The sequence below is a fragment of the Chionomys nivalis genome, chromosome 9 (genome assembly GCF_950005125.1).
Source record: "Chionomys nivalis chromosome 9, mChiNiv1.1, whole genome shotgun sequence".
Lineage (NCBI taxonomy): Eukaryota > Metazoa > Chordata > Mammalia > Rodentia > Cricetidae > Chionomys > Chionomys nivalis.
The window spans coordinates 23,583,376-23,605,173 of record NC_080094.1 but is presented as its reverse complement, the minus strand read 5'-3'; the positions used below and the strand labels follow the sequence as shown (position 1 = coordinate 23,605,173).

The following is a 21,798-nucleotide window of genomic DNA, read 5'->3' as shown; positions in this document are numbered from 1 at the left end:
AGCGCTTTACCTGGGAACTTTTCCAGGTAACGTGGACTGATCACACTTAGAATAGGTTAGTGTTTTGAGAGCTTTGAAATCTGCTTCATCATTTTGGGATTTTGCTTAGTTTATTTTGAGGCAGGGTCTCAACTATGTCGCTCTGGCTGTCCTGGAACATGGAATGTAAGCTAACTCACAGAAATCCTTCTGCCTCTGCCTCTTCTGGAATGCTGGGATTAAGGCATGAACCACCATGCCCGGTTTTTCCTTCATTGTAAGCATAAGAAAAACAGAAAGATTTAGAGAGAACATGTGTCTTAGTCAGTGTTCTGTTGTTGTGAAGAGACACCATGACCTTGGCAACTCTTAGAAAGGAAAACATTTAATTGGGACTGGCTTACAGTTTCAGGGTTATTCATTGTCACCGTGTTGGGGAGCATGGGTACCAGAGCTGTAAGATCTGAAGGCAGAGAAAGATGCAGGATCTTTAAAGTGCACACTTCCTCTAACAAGGCTACACCTCCCAGACTTTTTCAGGTAGTTCCACTCCCTGATGACTAATCATTCAAATCTGAGTCTGGGGCAGCATTTGTACTCTGACCACCACATCAGTGGGTTTGAAGCTGGGTCTTCTGCTCATAGAGTTGGTGTACATTGCTTTGCAGTTTGGGACTGGAACAAGTTGGGACAGTTTTTTTTTTTTTTTTTTTTTTTTATTTATTATGTATACAACATTCTGCCTTGACGTATGCCCGCACGCCAGAGGAGGGAGCCAGATCTCAGTACAGATGGTTGTGAGCCACCATGTGGTTGCTGGGAATTGAACTCAGGACCTCTGGAAGAGCAACCAGTGCTCTTAACCTCTGAGCCATCTCTCCAGCCCAAGTTGGGACAGTTTTAAGTATAGTATAGGTGTAGCTATTACAAGTTTCAGGCTTAGGTGTGTATTTTAATTAAAAAACTTGAATGAGAGGTTTTTGTTTTTAAAATTGAGATAAATGCTACTGGCATTAAAGGTGTGTATTATTGCTGTCTGGTCTGTAAGGATGGCCAGTGTGGCTGTTTTTTACTTTTCTTATCTTCAGGCAATCTTTTTTATTAAAATACAAATGAAATGCCAATACAATAAATGTTTTTGCTTGCATGCATGCCTGTGTACTACTTGCTTGCCTGAAGCCCTCAGAGACCAGAAAAGGTTGTCAGATTCACTGTAACTTGGGTTACAGATGGTTGTTAGCCATCATGTGGGGCTGGGAATTGAACCCAGGCCCTCTATAAGATCAGCTCTCACCGGGTGGTGGTGGCACACGCCTTTAATCCCAGCACTCGGGAGGCAGAGGCAGGTGGATCTCTGTGAGTTCGAGACCAGCCTGGTCTACAAGAGCTAGTTCCAGGACAGGCTCCAAAACCACAGAGAAATCCTGTCTCGAAAAAAAAACCAAAAAAAAAAAAACCAAAAAAAAAAAAAACCCAAAAAAATCAGCTCTTAACCCTTAAGCCATTTCTCCAGCGCCTTCGCTTTCCTTTTTTCAACCTTTCTAAAACAACTAAGTGTAACCATACCTGTAAATATTCAGTATGTAGTTGTTAAGAGCTACAAAATTTGCTTGTATATAAACAAATTTATCAGAATGTCTGATACTGTACCATCAGACTGAAAGATCTTACTCTAAAGTTTACACAGAAAAGCAGGAAACTAAAAATTTCTCTAGGATTGATGCAAAGCAAGACAGCTGGCCCTCCTACTAAAAGTGGTATACTACATCCAGTCAGACAGAGTCAGACAGACAGATGAACGAATGGTACTGGTGGCTACAGTACCTGGGAGACAGAGGCAGGTCTGATTAGCAAGAGCTAGATGGTGAGGGGCCTGATCAACGAAATGCCTACCAGTCACAAATATAATATGCTGCTCTTTCAGAAGACCTGGATTCAGTTCCCAGTACCCTCCATGCTGGCTCATAATTTTTTGTAATTCTAGTTCCAAGGGATCTAATACTCTCTCCTGGCCTCCATGGGCATCAGACATGCATGTGGTATACAGACATACATATAGGCAAAACATTCTCGTACATAAAATAAAAATAGCAAATCATTTTTTTAAAAGAGTGCTCTTTGAACTGTTTTTGGAATTTCAAGGACATTTCAAAGTGAAAAATGCTTTTAAGCCAGGAGTTATAGTGTACCCTGCTAACACTAGCACTTGGTGACAAGAGTGTAAGTTTATGCCAACCTGGGATATATAATGAGATTTTTTTTTTGTCTCAAAACAACTTATAAAATTGCTTTTAAGTTGGAGTATAAGCTAGATGTGGTGGTGCATGCCTTTAATCCTAGCACAGAGGAGGCAGTAGGAGGTGGATCTGAGTTTGAGGCTAGCCTGGTCTACATGAGGTCCAGGACAGCCAGGGTTATATAGAGAAACCTGCCCCCATAAACAAACAAATAAAGAAAGAAATGGTGCAGTTGATAGCATGCACAAAGCCCAAGGTTCAGTTTCTGTCAGTTTATAAACTGGCATTACAGGAGCATGTCTGTGATTCTAGCATTTTGGAGATGAAGGTAGGAGGAGGATCAGTTCAAGATTTACCATGGCTAACTGCATAGGAAGATGGAGACCAGCCTGGAATACCATGAGGTGTCCTGCCTTTAAAAATAAAAAGTGTAGCTCAATAGATGGCCATCAGCAATAACAGCAAAACCAGGGTGTGATACTCAGAGGTCAGTTTATAGCTGTCTGTTATTCTAAATTTCATTGAAGAAATCTAGTAGATATCAGAAGGACGACTATTCCAGGACAGAGGGTAAATTATGGGAATAAGTTTGGTATGTTCAAAGAAAAGAAAATGTCCAGTATAGTTACAGTGTTGTAGTGAAGAAATGAGAGTCAAAATGAATATAAAGGGAAGGCAGATCTTAAAAGAACTTTGTTTCTTTATTTCTTTGTATTATTTTTAGATGAGTCCTAACTGAACCCACGCTGGATGGCATGGATAGCTCTTAGTTCATGGCTGTCTACCTAATTCTCTTGAGAAGCTTTTCAAGCTGGGATGAGGAATCTGAATTCTTTTTCTGAGTGCTGGGTAAACCGTGAATGAGTGATACATGTGGGAATGGTAGGGTCTGGGTTATGTATATGGAGCTCTCTGCCCCTGTGGTTTGGGGAAAGAACTGTGGAAAAGCCTGACTAGAAGCAAGGCGTGAACTCAATTCACATCAGTGAAAGATACCAGAGTGGGTTTGGTGTCTCTCTCTCTCTCTCTCTCTCTCTCTGAGCATCCGATAATGGGCAGGTTTGTCCTTGGTTTTATTCACTCAGTCACTTATATATCATACGTGTTCACTTTGTGCCAGGCATTATTCTAGTTTTGGACTAAATTAGTAGACAGAACAAAGCTCTTGCCCTGTAGGAGTTCAATCCTAGTGGGTGAGATACAGACAATGAAGATACATAATATACATATTCTAAAAAATGCCTGTGTTTAACATGGTTTCTGTTTATAAAGTTATAAGAATGAAAGTGCTAAGGAGAAAGGAGTTAAGGAAAAGTCAAGGTAAGTCATAGAAGGTGTAGAGGGTTGTTCTGCTGGGAACTGTTGACTCAGGTTGGAGGATGCTGAGCATAATGTGGCACTTGTGCTTCTTACCTTTGACGACATTGTGCAGATTGAAGGTGATAGTGTTCATCTGTTAGAGCACAGCCAGGCAGTCACCAGCAAATGGTAACAGGATTTGGACCAAGGTTTAAAGAAGCAGACAGATGTTGGTTAAGCCGGGGGAAAGAAGCCTGTAAAACATTTGTACAAAATAGGGTACCGAATAGAGCTTTACCATATAGCCCAGGCTGGCCTCAAACTCGGTGTCAGCAACCTTTTTTTTTTCTCTTTTCTTTTTTTTTTTTTAAATATTTATTTATTTATTATGTATACAATATTCTGTCTGTGTGTATGCCTGCAGGCCAGAAGAGGGCACCAGACCCCATTAGAGATGGTTGTGAGCCACCATGTGGTTGCCGGGAATTGAACTCAGGACCTTTGGAAGAGCAGGCAATGCTCTTAACCTCTGAGCCATCTCTCCAGCCCCCTTTTCTTTTCTTTTTCAAGACAGGGTTTCTCTGTGGTTTTTTGGAGCCTGTCCTGGAACTAGCTCTTGTAGACCAGGCTGGCCTCAAACTCACAGAGATCCGCCTGCCTCTGCCTCCCAAGTGCTGGGATTAAAGGCGTGCGCCACCACTGCCCGGCTCAGTGTCAGCATTCTAAAATTATATGTGGGCAGTACCACACTTTCTTAGTAGGTGGACTAATTTGGTAACAAAAACTGGTTCTTCATAAAAAACAATTTATTACAAGATCTTTCTGCTTTCAATGTTTGCCACCATATTCAAGGGTTTTGAGGAACATAAAATAAAAAGTAGGACTAAAAAGACATTTCTTTTTTAAAAGTTTTTCTTTTACATTAGTGAAACATTATTTTGTTGTGTTTGTGTGGGTGCATTCATGTCACCACCTGCATTTGGAGATGAGAAGACAACACTAGGTATTGATACTCCCTTTCTTTCCACCATGTAGAGCCCAGGCATTGAACTGAGGTTGTCAGGTATGGAAGTTGCTCTTGTCCACTGAGCCATATCATTGGCCCAAAAAGACAACCTTAAAAACTGTCAGAAGCAGGGAGTGGAGACAAATATATAGCACAATAAAAAAAAAATGATATCTTAGTAACACACACACACACCTGTCAGAAAACAGGCATTTAATCCTGGAACTGGGAATTGAACCCAGGTCCTCTGGAGAGAGCAGCCAGTGCTCTTAACTGCTGAGCCATCTCTCCAACCCCTTATAAATTTTTAAAATGTAATTAATTTATGTATCTTATGTGGGTATTTTGTCTGCATTTATGAATACCAGAAAAGGTCATCAGATCTCATGGGACTACAGTGAGAGACAGTTGTGAGCTCTACCATATGGGTGCTGGGAATTTAACTCTAGACATCTGGAAGAGCAGCCTTAACCCTTAACTGCTGTCTCTCCAGCCCCCTGGTCAATCAGTTAGTTAATCTTTGGTTTTTCGAGACAGGGTTTCTTTGTGTAGCCATGGGTATCCTGGACTAGCTCTATAGATCAGGCTAGCCTGGAACTCATGGAGATCTGCTTGCCTCTACCTCCTAAGGACTGTGATTAAAGGTGTGCGCTACCACCACTAGCTTTTATTTCTTGTCTTATTTCATTTTTTGAGGTTCTCACTGTATATAGCCTTGGCTGGTGTGGTATTCACAGAAATCTGCTGCCTCTACCTCCTGAGAGGTGGGATTAAAGACGCCACCATTCCTTGCCCATGATTTTAAGTGTGGTGGGCACTTTGGGCTTTCAAAATGAAGTTAGACAAATAAACTTGGATACTGTACATGTTTTATTAGACACTTGGGATGGCAAAATTATTTCTGAAATATTTCTGGCAACCTCATTTTCATTTTTATCTGTAGGACAAAAAAAGTAAACTTCTTTCAGCAGACCATATGGTGTTTGCACAGACTGCTATGTGAGGTAGCTGTGTTATTTTTCTTTCAGGATAAAATGCTTTACCTGATGCCAGTGTTCTGGAACATTTATTTTCTAGTCATCAGAATGTGCAGTATTATTCTAATCATTCTATTTTTTCTTTGCTTCCCCCACACCTCCTCGGGGTGTCATGTATTCTAGGTTAGCCTAGAACTTTCTCAAGCTTAAAATGACCTTGAACTTCTGCCTTTCCTCTTTCTGTTTTTGAGTGCTGGGATTACAGTTATCTATCACACACATAATTTTATGAATTACTAAGGGTGTAATCCAGGGCTTCGTGTATTTTAGGCCTAACACTCTACCAGATAAACCATCCTCCCCACCCTACCAAAGCTGTTGGCTGTACTTGTTTTTGAGACGGTCTTACTTATGTGTCCATAACTGACCTGGAACTCACTACTTGGACCAAGTTGACCTTGGACTAGAGATTGACCTTCCTCACCCTCTTGAATGCTGGGATTAAAGGCAAGACATGCCGTATCACTCTTACTTGTATTTTTTTTTCTGAATTCTTCAGTTAATGTTTGTAGTGCTTAACCCTAATTTTATATGAGCTTTTAAAGTTTTTCTTCATTTACTAATTTTTATTAGAGATGGGACGTCTAGCGCAGGTAGGATTAAAGGTGTGAGCCGCTGGGAACCAAACTTGGATGCATCCTCTGCAGGAACAGCAAGTGTTCTTAACCAGTGAGCCATCTCTCAAGCTCACAAAGACCTCCTTTAAACTAATAGCAGGTATTGGTACTTACATGTTCACTCTGATAGGATAGGTGGCTATTTGATCTGCCAAAGTGCCCATCTACCTTCCATTTATGTTGTTTGGATTCAGTCCTTGCTATATTATAGCCTCGTATTTACATTGTGCTTTTAATCTGGCAAAGCTTTTTATCCCATAAAGGCCCCTCAGGGGCAGGAAGTAAAGCCAGGTTGTAATATTTTTATAGAGGAGAAAACGGAGACATCCTTATCCTATCATCATTAGTTCTTAGATAAGGTCTTTTTCCATAGTGTGACCACTAAGAGTGCTCTCCAGTAGGAAGAGCCTCCTTCAGTTGTTTGGATAGCCCCAAGTGCCACCTGAGGCAGTTTTACCAGGAGTGCCTGGCAAGGCAGGCAGCATGGTTGCTGATCACAGAGCTAACAGCCTGACATCTGCAAGCTGCATCTGTACTCTTGCTACAATCTATCTATATTTCTGCTTGTATTTGTGAAGAATCACAGAATCTGGAAGACTGTAAGTTAACCACTCCAAACTTGGAAGTTTGTTCTGTGTGTGGGAGTATTCTGTACTTTGGAGAGCTGTCCATGAAATCTCATAGTTAGTACTGTTCTCTCAGTTCATTTATTGCAATCTTTAGTTTATCATTCCTATGCCAATTTTAGTTTAATGTCAAAATAAGATTGAGCTATCATGATAGATGAATTGAGTGGGTGCTAATTGTGCCACTGAAGTGTCTGGCCAAAGACAATTTTCTCTATCTGGTTTTTTTTCTTCTATTCTTTAGCCTGTTCTGGTAAACACATAATACCTGGTTATATTTCAGTGTTTTACTGAGCAGGGTTGACTGTTGACCTTTGCATTCTCACTTAAGACAGGCTCTCAATAACTAACCCATCCTGGGTCCTGGTCTCCTGTTCATGGTAACATTTGTCCTGCTTCATTCTCCCAAGTGCCATGATTAGAGGTGCAAACCATCATTCCAGGCTGTGTGGTTTGTTTATTTATACTTTAGAGACAAGATTGTGCCTTATATACCTCTGGTAGCTTGGTAACCAAGCAACTATGTAGTTGTATTGAGCTCTAGGCAGGCAGTGTTTCTTTCTGATTCTGGGGTTCCTGGCATGTGCCACTTCATTGGGTTTATGCAGCCCTAGAGATTGAACCTGGGACTTTGTGCATACCAAACTAAGCAAGTACTGTACCAACTGATCATATTCCAGGTGTAGTTAACTATGTTTAACTATATAGTTACCATAGTTTGTTAACTATGCCTTAAGGCACATCTGTTGCTATTCTAAAGCCAGCTCGTTAAAGACATAACTGGCCTCTTTCCCCATAACTTCTACTTCTGTCCTTCTAGCTTTCTAGGGTCTGTGTCAGCTGTAGACTGCACTTACCGTCACGTTTGTCCCTTTGGGCTGTCACCAGTGTTATTTCTCTTAAAGTCTTAGTCAAAGTGTACAAACTTCATTGAGTCTTAGAATAATTTTCTCCTTATTGTTGTTTTGTTTTTGAGACAGGTAGTCTTGCTTGTCCTAGAATTCAATCTGTAGATCAGGCTGGTCTAGTACTCAGAAAGCTCTTCCTGAGTCAGCTTCCCAAGTGCTAGGATTAAATAGGCTTATTTATACCTCTCAACTTAGATGTCTTTTGTTACAGTTGTAGGCTCTAAGTACAGCAAACTATCACTCGGTTATATAATGCTGAATGTAACTTACCATTTCTGTGCTTTAGTTTTTGGTTAAGTTGTAAAGAATTGGATACAGTGCTGTACACCTGTTATTCCAGCAGTTGGTGGGCAGAGGCAGTATACTTACTGATCAGGGGTTCAAGGCTGGGCTCAGGTATATAGGTTAGCATATAAGAACCAGTAAATAAAGGAAAAAGAAAAGGAAAATGATATATATATATATATATATATATTTTTTTTTTTTTTTAAAAGACAGGATTTCTCTAGTTTTGAAGTGTGTCCTAGAATTCACTCTGTAGACTAGACTGGCCTCGAACTCACAGAGATCTGCCTGCTTCTGCCTCCTGAGTGCTGGGATTAAAGACGTGCGCCTCCATTGCCCAGCCATTTGTTTTGTTGTTGTTGTTTTTAAGACAGACTATCCTGGAAGGAATTCTGTAGATGGAAGCTGGCATTGGAATTCAGAGATCTGCTGCCTATGCTTCCTGAGTGTTGAGAGTAAAAAAACATGCATCACCAAAAAATATTTTTTAGGGCAATTTCTGTATGATTGAGCCATTTTTTTCATCGAGTGATGGAGTCAGTTTTGTTTTTGTTTTGGTAGTAGTATTTTAGTTTTTTTTAAATAGCTTCACCCCCAGTAGTCACATTGCAGTCAAATCTATGGAAAAAGACATTTCGAGCCTAAAGTGTGGAAATGAGATGAAGTGTTTCCACATATTTGTTGGAAGAACCATTGCTGACAGTGGCATTTCTTAAAGAGCTCCTCCCCAGCTTGTGTAGTCCTTCCTGCAAGCTTTCAGAGCTGCTGTAGTGTGCAGTGTTCCACAGGCTGTAACAACTCCCTGCTTGTAATGCCTAGAGCTGTCTGTCATCCAGCGAGGCCAAACACATGGTGCTGCACTGCATTTCCAGATGTCCTTCCCTCTGTTTGGGTGACTTGAAGCTAAGAGAGGGTGTCTGCTCTTGAATAGGAGAAAAAAATGTTCCTCTGGCATAAGGCCCACCCTGGCATCACTCCCACATCTGCTGTTGATTAGAAGTGAATGCTGGTCAGTCAGGATGTCAGAGTGCTGGTTTGATTTTCAGGCCAGCCTTCAAGATGAAATAGTACAGCAAAGCTAAAGGGTGGCTTAGCGAGCCCTGAAGAAAATCTGAAAGAAGACCCTTTCATTCAGTGGTGCAGATAGCCCGGGTGCTTTCCGTGGATTAATCAAAATGTCTACACATAGAAACTGTCCTTAGAAAGGAAGGCAGGGGAAGTGTGGTGGAAACCTTGTGTAATGCTTTTTAGAAATACATCATTAAAATGCATAGGCATCATATGTCCAAATACGGGCTTTTTTTTTTCTTTTTGGTTTTATAAGACAGGGTTTTTGTTATTTTTTAACATTTATTTTTTAAAAATTTATTTTATGTGTGTGTGTTGCCTGTATGTATGTTATTGTATCATGTGTGTAGTGCCAGTGTATGCCAGAAAGGGGCATTGAATGTCCTGGAACTGGAGTCACAGACTGTTGAAAGGGTACTGGCAACTGAACCTGGGTGAGACATCCCTCCAGCATCACTATTTTATTTGTTTGTTGGTTTTTTGAGACAGGGTTTTTTTTTTTTCTTAAATATTTATTTATTTATTATGTATACAATAGTCTGTGTATATGTCTGCAGGCCAGAAGAGGGCACCAGACCCCATTACAGATGGTTGTGAGCCACCATGTGGTTGTCAGGAATTGAACTCAGGACCTTTGGAAGAGCAGACAATGCTCTTAACCTCTGAGCCATCTCTCCAGCCCGAGACAGGGTTTTTCTGTGTCGCCCTGACTGCCCTGGAACTCTAGTCCAGGTTGGCTTCAAACTCTCAAAGAGCCACCTGCCTCTGCTTCCCGAGTGCTGGAATGAAAGGCATACACCATCACTGCCCAGCTGGTTTGTTTTCTTAATGATATATTTTGAAAGTAGAAAACTGTTTTAGACAGGCATGAAAGCACATACTTATAGTTCCGGTGGATGCAGGAGGATTGCGTTTAGGGCCAGCTTGTGTTCCATAGTGAGTTTAAATTTTTCCCACATCCCATAAAAAAAAGAAAGCTTTCATTTTTATTTGTTTTTTTTTTAAGTATTTTTATATTTATTATGTTTACAATATTCTGTCTGTGTGTATGTCTGCAGGCCAGAAGAGGGCACCAGACCCCATTACAGATGGTTGTGAGCCACCATGTGGTTGGTTGGGAATTGAACTCAGGACCTTTGGAAGAGCAGGCAATGCTCTTAACCTCTGAGCCATCTCTCCAGCCCCAAGCTTTCATTTTTATAGTTTGGTTTGGTCATTTAAATTTTTGATAGTTTGTTTTGATAGTTTGTTGAAAGTTATTATTATTATTTTCAAGATAGGGTTTCTCTGTGTAACTCTGGCTGTCCTGGAACTCAGTTTGTAGACCAGGCTGGCCTTTAACTCACAGAGATCTGCCTGTCTCTATCCCCCAAATGCTGGAATTAAAGGTATGCGTCACCACCACCACCCAGCTAAAATTATTATTTTTAAAGATATATTTATATGTATGAATGTTTTGTCTGCGTGTGTGTATGCACACCACTTTTTTTTTTTTTTTTTTGGGTTTTTCGAGACAGGGTTTCTCTGTGGTTTTGGAGCCTGGAACTAGCGCTGTAGACTAGGCTGGTCTCGAACTCACAGAGATCCGCCTGCCTCTGCCTCCCAAGTGCTGGGATTAAAGGCGTGCGCCATCACCACTTTTATGCCTGCCTGGTACCCAGAGAAGTCAGAAGAGAGTGTTGGATGTCCTAGAACTGAAGTTACTGATGGTTGTGAGCTACCATGTAGATGCTGGTAATCAAAACCCAGTCCCCTGCGAGAGCAGTAAGTGCTCTAAACCACTGAGCCTTCTTCTCTCCATCCCCTAGAAGTTATTATGAATATTATTTGATTTACATATCTGAATGCATTCTGGGACTCATACTCAGGTTGATTAAGCTTGCACAGTAGGTGCTTCTTGTACCTGTTTGCCACATAAATGGTCCTGGTTTGGCTGTTATAAAACCTGAATATTTCGCTTACTGTGAATTCTTGAAGATAATCTCCTGGTTTGTGTGTATGTGTGTGATTGTTGTAATTTTTTTTTTTTTGTTTGTTTGTTTTTTGTTTTTCGAGACAGGGTTTCTCTGTGGTTTTGGAGACTGTCCTGGAACTAGCTCTTGTAGACCAGGCTGGTCTCCAACTCACAGAGATCCTCCTGCCTCTGCCTCCCGAGTGCTGGGATTAAAGGCGTGCGCCACCACCGCCCGGCATAATTGTTTGTTTTTAAGGGCTACAGAGTTTAGCACCAGTTGGGCTTTGAACTTGAGATTCTTCTGCCTCAGCCCCTTTAATACAAAGGTTATAGGCATGAACCATGCCCAACTTTCCTGTTTAGTTTTTTTTTTATGTTTTTGTGGTTCTGGATGTTAGTCAGTAAATCATTTTGTGTATGTTTATAGAGTATTTTTCACATTAATATAAACATCTTGGTGTATATCATTCTTATCCCTAAAATATAGAGCTGCTCTTGAATTTTAATTTTTTTTCTTTTTTAATAACATAGCTGGGGTTATATATTTTAGGTAGTTATAGTGAAGAAGTTCCAAAGTTTTAAATTTTCTAGTTTAAGTTGGGTGTGTGAGAGGTCAGTCATTGTACTTAGCTTGACTTATTTCTAGCTATCTTTTCTTAAATTATCCCATCTACCTTTAGCCTTTGGGCTTTCTCTATTCTATATATCTTTTTTTCCTTCGTACTGCAGGCTGGTTGTATGACTGGGTGGCTGGACCCTGGCATTCTTCTCTCCTTCTTTTCTCTCACCTCCTGTCTTCTAGTTTTTTCTCTGCCTGGTAGTTCTGCCTAACCCTCTCTTGTCTAGCTATTGGCTGCTCAGCTCTTTATTACATCATTCAGGTGTTTTAGGAAAGCACAGTAACAATTGCAATACACCGGGCAAATGTGGTGCAGGCCTTTAATCCCAGCTCTTGGAAGGCAGAGGCAGGCGGATTTCTGTAAATTCAAGACCAGTTTGGTCTACAGAGTGAATTTTAGGACAGCCAAGGCTGCACAGAGAAACCCTATCTTGGGGAAAAAAAGAAAAGCAGCACTTATTTGCATCATTAAACTAACATTCCACATCATAAACGAATGTAACACATCTTAGGATAACATCCCAGGACATGTTACGGAGGCACAGCCTTTTAATTCAGAGCTCCAATGTCTGGAGCAGAACTGACCTTGAGGCCAGCCTGGGCTACGTGAGACTCTTGTCTCAAAACATTAAAATAAAATAAAAAGAGGGTTTAAAGATTATCTAATAAATCCTAAATTCACTTTAAAAAAAAGTAAAGAAGCTGAACATGGTGGTACTGCATGCCTTTAATCCCAGCACTCAGGAATAGGCAAACAGATTTCTGAGTTTGAGACCAATCTGGTCTACAGAGCAAGTTCCAGGACAGCCAGGGTTACACAGATAAGCCCTGTCTAGAACCAGGGGAAAAAAGTCTTTTCAGGTCCAGGCATAGTCCAGCAATCAGAAAACAGAAGCAGATAGACCTCTGTGAATTTGAAGTCATCTAGAATGCCCTCACTTCCTCTCACCAAATAAAAAAAAATTGTGCCCAGGCGGTAGACAGTAATTCTAGGTATGTAAGAAGTTGAGGCAGGAGAATTGAAATTCCTAAGCTAGCACAGGCAATTTAGTAACACCTGGTTTCAAATAAATTAAAATGGGCTGAGGGCCAGGCGAAGGTGGTGCAGTAGGAGCTACACAGAGAAATCCTGCTTTGAAAAACCAAAAGAAAGGGGGGGGGCTTGTGATGTTAGCTTTGTGGTAACGCTTGCCTAACAGGAGGTCCTGTTTTCAACCCTTAGCATCACAAAATCACTTCTAAGTAGTTCTTTCCAGGGGGTTTTATGCTTGTGATTGGTATTATAAAGCATGTGGATAGATTCTTTATGTTGTTGTTTTCTTTGTTTTGCTTTAATCTCAAGGAACTAGAGGTGTTAACCTGTGTTTTAGAACTCACATTTGGTAGTGGCACAAACAGCTGTCACACTGCATAATTGTCACTTCATTATGAAAATTACTGTTGCTCACTAATCTGTAGGTATAAATCTGGATTTCTTGCCCAAATGACTATCAAACTTCATAAGGTGCCTCTTTGATGCCCATCTTCTTCTTGAAGTAGATTGGTGCTGCCAGGAGCAGAGTGTCTCATTGTCATGAAAAACCCTAAGTTATTAAAACACTTAAAAATGCCATATTCTGTAGTCTTTGAAAGATATGAAAAATGTCTATCTAAAATATATCTATGTACATCTAGAAAATCTAACTAACATGACTACAAGCTTGATTATTATTAACCTATATACATTACATTTTTAAGTGAACTACACAATCACAATACCTTAATCAAGATCAGAAATACATATACATATAACAAAATTGACCTTAAATCTCTATCAATAAAGCAAAATCTGTACTAATGCAAATTATTCATATCTATATCATATCCCCCTTTAAATGTAAAAGAACATTTATAAACAATATTTGGGAATATGGCCGCAGTTATTTCTCTCCAAACTGCTTCCTGCTGAATGGGGACGCTGTTATTTAGGTCTTTTATGGTATAACCTGTGTGCTAGGTTCATCTCAGTCGGCAGTTGAGTGAACTAATTTTTTTTTTTTTTTTGGTTTTTTGAGACAGGGTTTCTCTGTGGCTTTGGAGCCTGCCCTGGAACTAGCTCTGTAGACCAGGCTGGTCTCGAACTCACAGAGATCCGCCTGCCTCTGCCTCCCGAGTGCTGGGATTAAAGGCGTGCGCCACCATCGCCCAGCGAGTGAAGTAATTTTTTGAAGATGTTCACAGCAACCTTTCAGGAGGGCATGATCTATCATACCATATTGGGATGGAAGCAATCCACAGGGTCTCATCCTCTGTGAAAACAAAAGAAGAAACTCCTTTCCAAAGCATCATGTCCTTAGATCCAAATTTTAAAGTCAAGTTATTTCAAAATATCTATGTTGGATTAGTTCAGCAGCATTTATAAATAAATATCTTTTAGCAGCTGTTGCTCTTTTCTCAACATTTAAACAATTCAAAGAGAGCATAATAGCATACAGTATCAAGATTTTCTGCATATTTTCCATCTTTGTGCGGCTTTATTTTAACCTCTATTTCATTTATTTTTACTTTTATTTTATATTCTCTGTATATCTTTGTCCTGGAATAACTCTTGTAGACCATGCTGTCCTTGAACTCTCAGAGATCCGCCTGTGTCTGCCTCCCAGGCATTGGGATTAAAGGCGTGTGCTACCACACCTTGGAGTCACAGAGGTCAATGGACCTCTGCCTCCCAAGTGTTGGGATTAAAGGTGTGTACTACCACACCCAACTACTCTCTTCCTTTTTTTTTTTGTTTTTTACTTTAAGAACTTTAACTTTTAGCCTGCATATCTTTTTAACACACTGTACATCATTTAAAGGGTTTTTTTTTGTTTTTGAATCTCTCCTTACTGTATCTCTCTCTTTCTGACCGCATGAGCCTTTAAATTATTGAGCAATATGGGTAGAATTAAAGCCGTGGCTTTGCCGGCTAGATCCAGCCCAGTCCTTAGCTTTCCAGCCTCATGGCAGAGGTAACAGCTGTAGCCATTTTTATTGCCACAACTCTATGGCGTTTCAAGGTCCCTGCCAGCAAGCAAGCTGCAACACTATATCCACAGACAACACTCAAGTTCTCTCTCTGTAGTCGGCCCTCCTGCCTCAAACAGTCAGAGTTTGCCCTGGCAGGATGGCCCAGAAAGCCAGCATTTTTAAACGGCGCAGCTTTTTTTCCTGCTACAGCTGAAAACCGAAAAGCATGTATTCAGCTTTTCATCAACACCGTTTAAGTGTTTCATGCCAGGACCTCTTAAGAGAGCTGCAGGATTTTGCAGCTAAAGCTGAGTCAGGAAGCCTCTCTTAGATGAGAGCGCTTGCTTGCCTCTAGCAAGCAGAGCAGACCCAAGAAATTGCTACTACCAAGAAAACATGCTTTACTCTATTCTTTCCCAAGCTTTCTCAGGCTTTCTGTGGACTGAGTTATCCACGACTGGGCGCCAATCGTTGAGGGAGCTGTGGGCCTCTTCCCACAGCCCGGCTCCCGGCTGCCTGGCTAGCTTGTGCCCAGAAATAACAACACACAAATTGTATTCATTTAAACACTGCCTGGTCCATTAGCTCTAGCTTCTTAATGGCTAATTCTTACATCTTGATTACCCATTTCTATTAATGTGTGTAGCACCCCAAGGTGCACTTACCGGGAAGATTCTAGCCTACGTCCATCCTGGATCGGAGCTTCATCGCGTCTGCCCCAGAGAGGAGAGCTATCGAGTCTCTGCATGTATGTTTTTTATTTTTCTTTTCTTTATTGATTTTTATTGAGCTCTACATTTTTCTCTGCTCCCCTCCCTGTCTTTCCCCTCCCCCTTCAATCCTTTCCCAAGGTCCCATGCTCCCAATTTACTCAGGAGATCTTGTCTTTTTCTACTTCCCATGTAGATTAGATCTATGTAAGTCTCTCTTAGTGTCTACATTGTTGTCTAAGTTCTCTGGGATTGTAGTTTGTAGGCTGGCTTTCTTTGCTTTATGTTTAAAAACCACCTATGAGTGAGTACATGTGATAATTGTCTTTCTGTGTCTGGGTTACCTCACTCAAAATAATGCTTTCTAGCTCCATCCATTTTCCTGCAAAATTCAAGCTGCCGTTATTTTTTTCTGCTGTGTAGAAATGTACCATTGTGTAAATGTACCACATTTTCCTCATCCATTCTTCGATCGAGGGGCATTTAGGTTGTTTCCAGGTTCTGGCTATGACAAACAAAGCTGCTATGAACATAGTTGAGCACATGTCCTTGTGGCATAATTGAGCATCCTTTGGATATATACCCAAAAGTAGTATTACTGGGTCTTGAGGAAGGTTGTTTCCTAATTTTCTGAGAAATCGCCACACTGACATCCAAAGGGGTTGCACCAGTTTGCATTCCCACCAGCAATGCAGAAGTGTTCCCTTTTCCCCCTGCAACCTCTCCAGCATAAATTGTCATCAGTGTTTTTGATCTTGGCCATTCTTACAGGTGTAAGATGAAATCTCAGAGTTGTTTTGATTTGCATTTCTCTGATGATTAAGGATGTTGACCATTTCTTTAAGTGTCTTTCAGCCATTTTAGATTTCTCTGTTGAGAGTTCTCTGTTTAGGTCTGTAATCCATTTTTTTATTGGATTACATGTTCTTTTGGTGTCCAATTTCTTGAGTTCTTTGTATATTTTGGAGATCAGACCTCTGTCTGATGTGGGGTTAGTGAAGATCTTTTCCCATTCTGTAGGCTGTCGTTTTATCTTGTTGACTGTGTCCTTTGCTCTACAAAAGCTTTTCAGTTTCAGGAGGTCCCATTTATTAATTGTTTCTCTCAGTGTCTGTGCTACTGGAGTTATATTTAGGAAGTGGTCTCCTGTGCCAATGAGTTCAAGTGTATTTCCCACTTTCTCTTCTGTAAGGTTCAGTGTGGCTGGCTTTATGTTGAGGTCTTTGATCCATTTGGACTTGAGTTTTGTTCATGATGATAGATATGGGTCTATTTTCAATTTTTTTTTTGTTAGTTTTTGTTTTTTGTTTTTCGAGACAGGGTTTCTCTGCAGCTTTGGTTCCTGTCCTGGAAGTAGCTCTTGTAGACCAGGCTGGCCTCGAACTCACAGAGTGCTGGAGTAAAGGCTTGAGCCACCACTGTCTGGCTCACTAACCCAAGTTTAATCCTTTGTCCTTTGCCTGCAGCCCTATCTGCATTGCCGTTAATAATTGTTGTCTCTTACTGAAATGGCGAAAACTGGGGTTCTTCTTGATAATGAGCTGCTGCCCCTCCCCCCATAGAATCTACTCTCCTACCTATCCCTTGAGGTTTTCCTCAGAGTCCCACAAAATTGGAAACTATCCTGGACTTGATTTATCTGGTCAAGCATTCTAACAGCAAGCCACACCAGTACCCTCACCCATTTTTTAAAAATTTATTTTTAGAATGAGTCTTGCTAAGTCAGAGAACAACTTTCATGAGTCTTTTTGCCTTCCACTTTGGGTTCCAAGGATCAAACTAAGGTAGTCAATCACCTGTGTCTGCTAAGCCATCTCTAGGGCCCCAAAGCTGATTCTTGTCCGCTCAGGGTCTGTGTTGGGTGGTAGAGCACTTGCTTAGTATTTTCAAGTCCTTAGGTTTGATCCCCTGCACTATACTTCAGACTCAAGCACTCTGGAACTAGAATGTAAAGGGCCAGGGAAACTCAGAGAGGGAAAATGTTGATAGGAAGGCAGTTCCAGAGCAGGAGGAAGGCCTGGGAAAACACCCAATTAGGGGGTCTTAGGTTGCAACTCAGTCGATAAAATACTTGCCTAACTTGCGAAAGGACTTGGTTCTGTCTCCTGTACCCACTGAAAAGTGGGAATGGCAATGTACTGGGAGGTAGAGGAAGAATGACCACAAGTTCAAGATCCTCACTAGCTACATACAGTTTAAGACCAGCCTGGGCTACATGAGATTTTCTAGCTACTCTGGAGTCTAAGGAGGAAGGATTTCCTTAAGCCCAGGAGTAGATGGCCCTCATCTCAGAAAAGGTATTATCTCTCTTCAAATGTATGCCTTCCTTCTGAAATGTAATACTCCTGCTTTTGTTTATTGACATTAGCCTTAATTATATTTCCTTAAGTGCACCTTTATAGAAAAAGTCTTGGATATTTCCAAGATAAACTTTGAATCATGTCACGTGCAGTTAATTTGAACTCTGTGGCTGAGCTGTTTTTGTATTTAAAGCCATTAATTCTAACTCACAGGATTTCTGTCTTCAAGCAAATGAGAATCAGATTTCATGTCTGCATATTTTGTCACAGACATTGTTTCATTCAAATAGTTTAAATTTTTTAAGGAGCTGGTGATAGCTCAGTGTGTAAAGATGCTGCCATATCTGATGATAGGAGTTTGCTCCCTGGGTCTCAAGTGGTGGAAAGAAAGAACACACTCCTGCATGTTGTCCTCTGGCCTCCACATGTGCACGTGCTGAGATTATAGGTATGTAATCTCATAATGGTTTCTTATTATTTAATCCTAGAAATTAGATAGAGTTGAGTTTGTTTTGCCTCTGGTTTGCTAGAGCTTGAAGGCATGTAGGCAAGAAAATGAGGGTTCTTGGTTTGTTTATTGATTAGATGTGGAAATGTTGCCTAGACCCTCTTCCACTTAACTGACAGTGCTGTCTTTATGTTATTGCAGTGCTGTATGTCAGAAGTTCCTGACCAGATGTTGTTGGGCAGTTATAGGTATTGTCCAGAAGCTTCTCCTCATAGAAAACTTGATCTTTAGTCTGTACCGCTTCTGAATCTCAAGTTCTGTTTGTTTGGTTGTTTTTCTTCACCCTAAATAGAAGCTGTGTATTCTTGGGGGCACAGGGATTTAATTTTTCAAAGATTAGGGGGCAAACAGGTGGAACCCTAGCATTGGCAAGCTCTTTCAGAATATCTGTGTCATACAAACTGACTGAATATGGTAGAGTGAGTTAAAACTTCTTCTTGGGGCCAAGGATGTAGCTCAGAACACCTAGCATACACACAACCCATTTTCTTGTAGTACTAAAAACCGCCAAAATAAAAAAGCAATCACATGGTCACATAGACTAGAGTTTTGGAGCCAGATATGTGTCACAAGCCATGTAATTTATTTATTTATGGTGTTCTCCCCCCATTGCTTCTGTGCATCCTAGGAGACAAAAGAGGGTATTAGATTCCTTAATGCTGAAGTTATGGGCAGTTGTGAGCTGCCCAGTGTGGATGCTATGAACTGAACTTGAGTACCAGAGTAGCAAGTGCTCTTAACCATTGAACCACCTCTCCAGCCCATATTTTTGAAGGAACAGGGACTTACATCTAGCCAGGCTGGTCTAGAACTCATTATGTAGCAAGGCTGACCCTGAAATCCTATTTCTCACCAGGCACGAGGATGTGTGGTTTAATCCCAGCACTCTAGAGGCAGAGGCGATGGGAGCACCTCTATATATGCCTGTGTGTGCACATTCATGCATGTATGCATGCGCACATTTAAGTAAATGTTACTTTAAAAAATTAAGGGGCAGGACAGGCTCCAAAACCACAGAGAAACCCTGTCTCGAAAAACCAAAAAAAAAAAAAAAAAAAAAAAAAATTAAGGGGCTAGGCAGAGCACTGTATACATAATAAAAAAATAAATATTTAAAAAAAAAGAAAAGAAAATCAAGGGACTGGAGAGATGGCTCAGCAGTTGATAGCACATGTTCTCATAGTGTAATTGAGTTAATTCCCAGCACTCATATGGTGACTTACAACTTCATGTCATTCTAGTTCCAGGATATCTACCACTCTCTTCTGTCATCCACAGGCACCAGGCACACGAGGTGCACATACATGTGCACAGAACACTCATTCAGACACGTCATTATTTCTAAAATGTGACCAAGAGCAGGTACTGGCAGATCCCTTTAACTTCAAGGCCAGCCTGGTTTATGAAGCAAGTTCCAAGCCATCTAGAGCTACCTGGTGAGAAATCTCCAGCCCCTTGATTTTCTTTTCTTTTTTTAAAATATTTACTTTTTATTATGTATACAGTGCTCTGCCTAGCCCCTTAATTTTTTAAAGTAACATTTATTTAGGTGAGAACCTAAATAAATAATGAAAGAAGGAGTTTGTGGATGCAGAGACCTACCACCAAACATTAGGCAGAGAGAGACTCATGGTTGGAGGTTTCTATCAGGACCTTCCCTTTGAAGCTCAGGGACCACCCCCCACCCCAGGAAGAGAGGGAGGAGGAACTGTGGGAGCAAGAGGAGTTGACCCCAGGAGAGCATAGCCTGCAGAATCAACTATGCAGGGCTCATGAAGGCTCACAAACACAGGACCTGTACTGGTCTGGGCTAGGTTCTGTGCATGTATGTTATGATTGTTGGTTTGATGTTTTGTGGGGAGGGAGGAACTCCTGACACTGAGATTAGGGATGTCTCTGACTCTTCTGCATGCTTTTGGGACCCTTTCCTCCTCCATATGGGTTGCCTTGCCCAACCTTGATGTAAGGGTTTGTGCCTGATTTTATTGCTGTGTTTGTTTGATGTTGGAGGCCTGCTCTTTTCTGGGGTGAGGGGATCTTGCTGGTGGTGTTATGGATGTGAAAGAGGGGAGGAAGGGAACGCTGCAGTCTGGATGTATTGTATGAGAGAAGAATAAATAAAAATTTTTTAGAAAGCTAGAAAGATGGCTCAGTGGTTAAGAGCACATACTGAATTTTCAGAAGATCTGAGTTTGGATAGATCCTCCTTTCCTCCCTCCCTCCACTGTGGATCAATCACAGGTCCTTAAATATACTGCACAAGCATTCTACCACTGAACCCCCCTCCCGCCTTCAGACAGGGTCTTGCTGTAGACTGCCCAGGCTGGCCTAAAACATGGTAAATAACTGAGGCTGGTCTTGAACTCTTTTTGTTTTGTTTTGTTTTCGGGACAGAGTTTCTCTGAGTGGTCCTGCTTGTCCTGGAACCCTCCTGTGTAGACCAGGCTGACCTGAACTCTTGATTTTCCAGCTTCTACCTTGCAAGCACTTGCTGCTGTGCCTGTTTCTGCTTCTGTTTTAGCTGTTGTGAATAATGCTGTTAACGGGAATGACTATAGTAATATAAATATCTTTTCTAGAGGCTGTCTCCCAGTCAGGTGACAGATAATTTTATAAGTGAGAAAATAGTCATTTGTCCCAGGTGTTATGTAGCTGGTTAGTGATAGAAAAACAGCTGTAGCTAGATGTGATAGCACACCTGTAATCCCAGGACTCAGCAAGTGGAGACAGTAGTTCAGGGGTCAGCTTGTTATATGTGAGACCTTGTTTTCAAATAAATAATAAGGCAATTGAGCTCCTAACATGATTTTGAAAATCTTTTTCTCTCTTCTTCTCCCCACTTGCCCATTTTTTTTTTTTTAAACCACAAAGGGTCTCCAGAATGTTTAGCAGTTTTAGACCAAACTTTGAGACCTATTTAAAAGACCATGGATAGCCGGGCTATGGTGGCGCACGCCTTTAATCCCAGCATTTGGGGGAGGCAGAGGCAGGCGGATCTCTGTGAGTTCGAGACCAGCCCGGTCTACAAGAACTAGTTCCAGGACAGGCTCCAAAACCACAGAGAAACCCTGTCTCAAAAAACTAAAACTTAAAAAAAAAAAAAAAAAAGACCATGGATATAGTACTCTAATCCCAGCATTCTGGAGACTGAGGAAGGCAGATTGGCGGCAAGCTCCAGATCGGCCTGGGCAACATAGTAAGTTCAAGATTATCCTGGGATACATAGTGAAACCTTGTCCAATCTCCCCTCAAGGTAAAGAGTTAATGTTTTATTGTTAAGAACAGGAAGAGGCCATTAAGAGTTTTAAATTAATTTCTGATAGGACCCATTTTAAAGTTTAAATCAGCTAGATTGGAAGGGGTCAGTTCTGAATGAAGCAGGAAGAATAGTTAGGGACTAGTTGTTGCCGTTCATGACAATGTCTACGGTATCACCAGTGGGGGAGGGATATGGATGGCTTGTGAAATATTTTGGAATTGGACTGTCAGCATTTACTCTGATGTGTTTTGTTTCAGGTTATGTGTTGATTGTAGAGACACTGTAGTACAGTTGTGTCAGTGGCTGGAGCTAGAGAGACCTGAATTTCCATCTTAGGAGAACCATTAATTAGGAATATGAAAAGTTGACAGTGCTCTGTCTCAGACAGACAGACACGC

At 41.1% G+C, this 21,798-nt stretch overlaps 1 protein-coding gene and 1 pseudogene across 3 annotated transcripts in view; one reads left to right on the top strand and one right to left on the bottom strand.

Moving 5' to 3' along the window:
* LOC130881427 (protein FAM162A-like) overlaps positions 1 to 3,641 on the bottom strand; it is a 32,331-nt pseudogene extending 28,690 nt beyond the window's left edge.
* The window catches only part of Cbfa2t2 (CBFA2/RUNX1 partner transcriptional co-repressor 2), a 98,279-nt gene that overhangs the window by 29,077 nt on the left and 47,404 nt on the right, over positions 1 to 21,798 (top strand). The window lies entirely within an intron of this gene.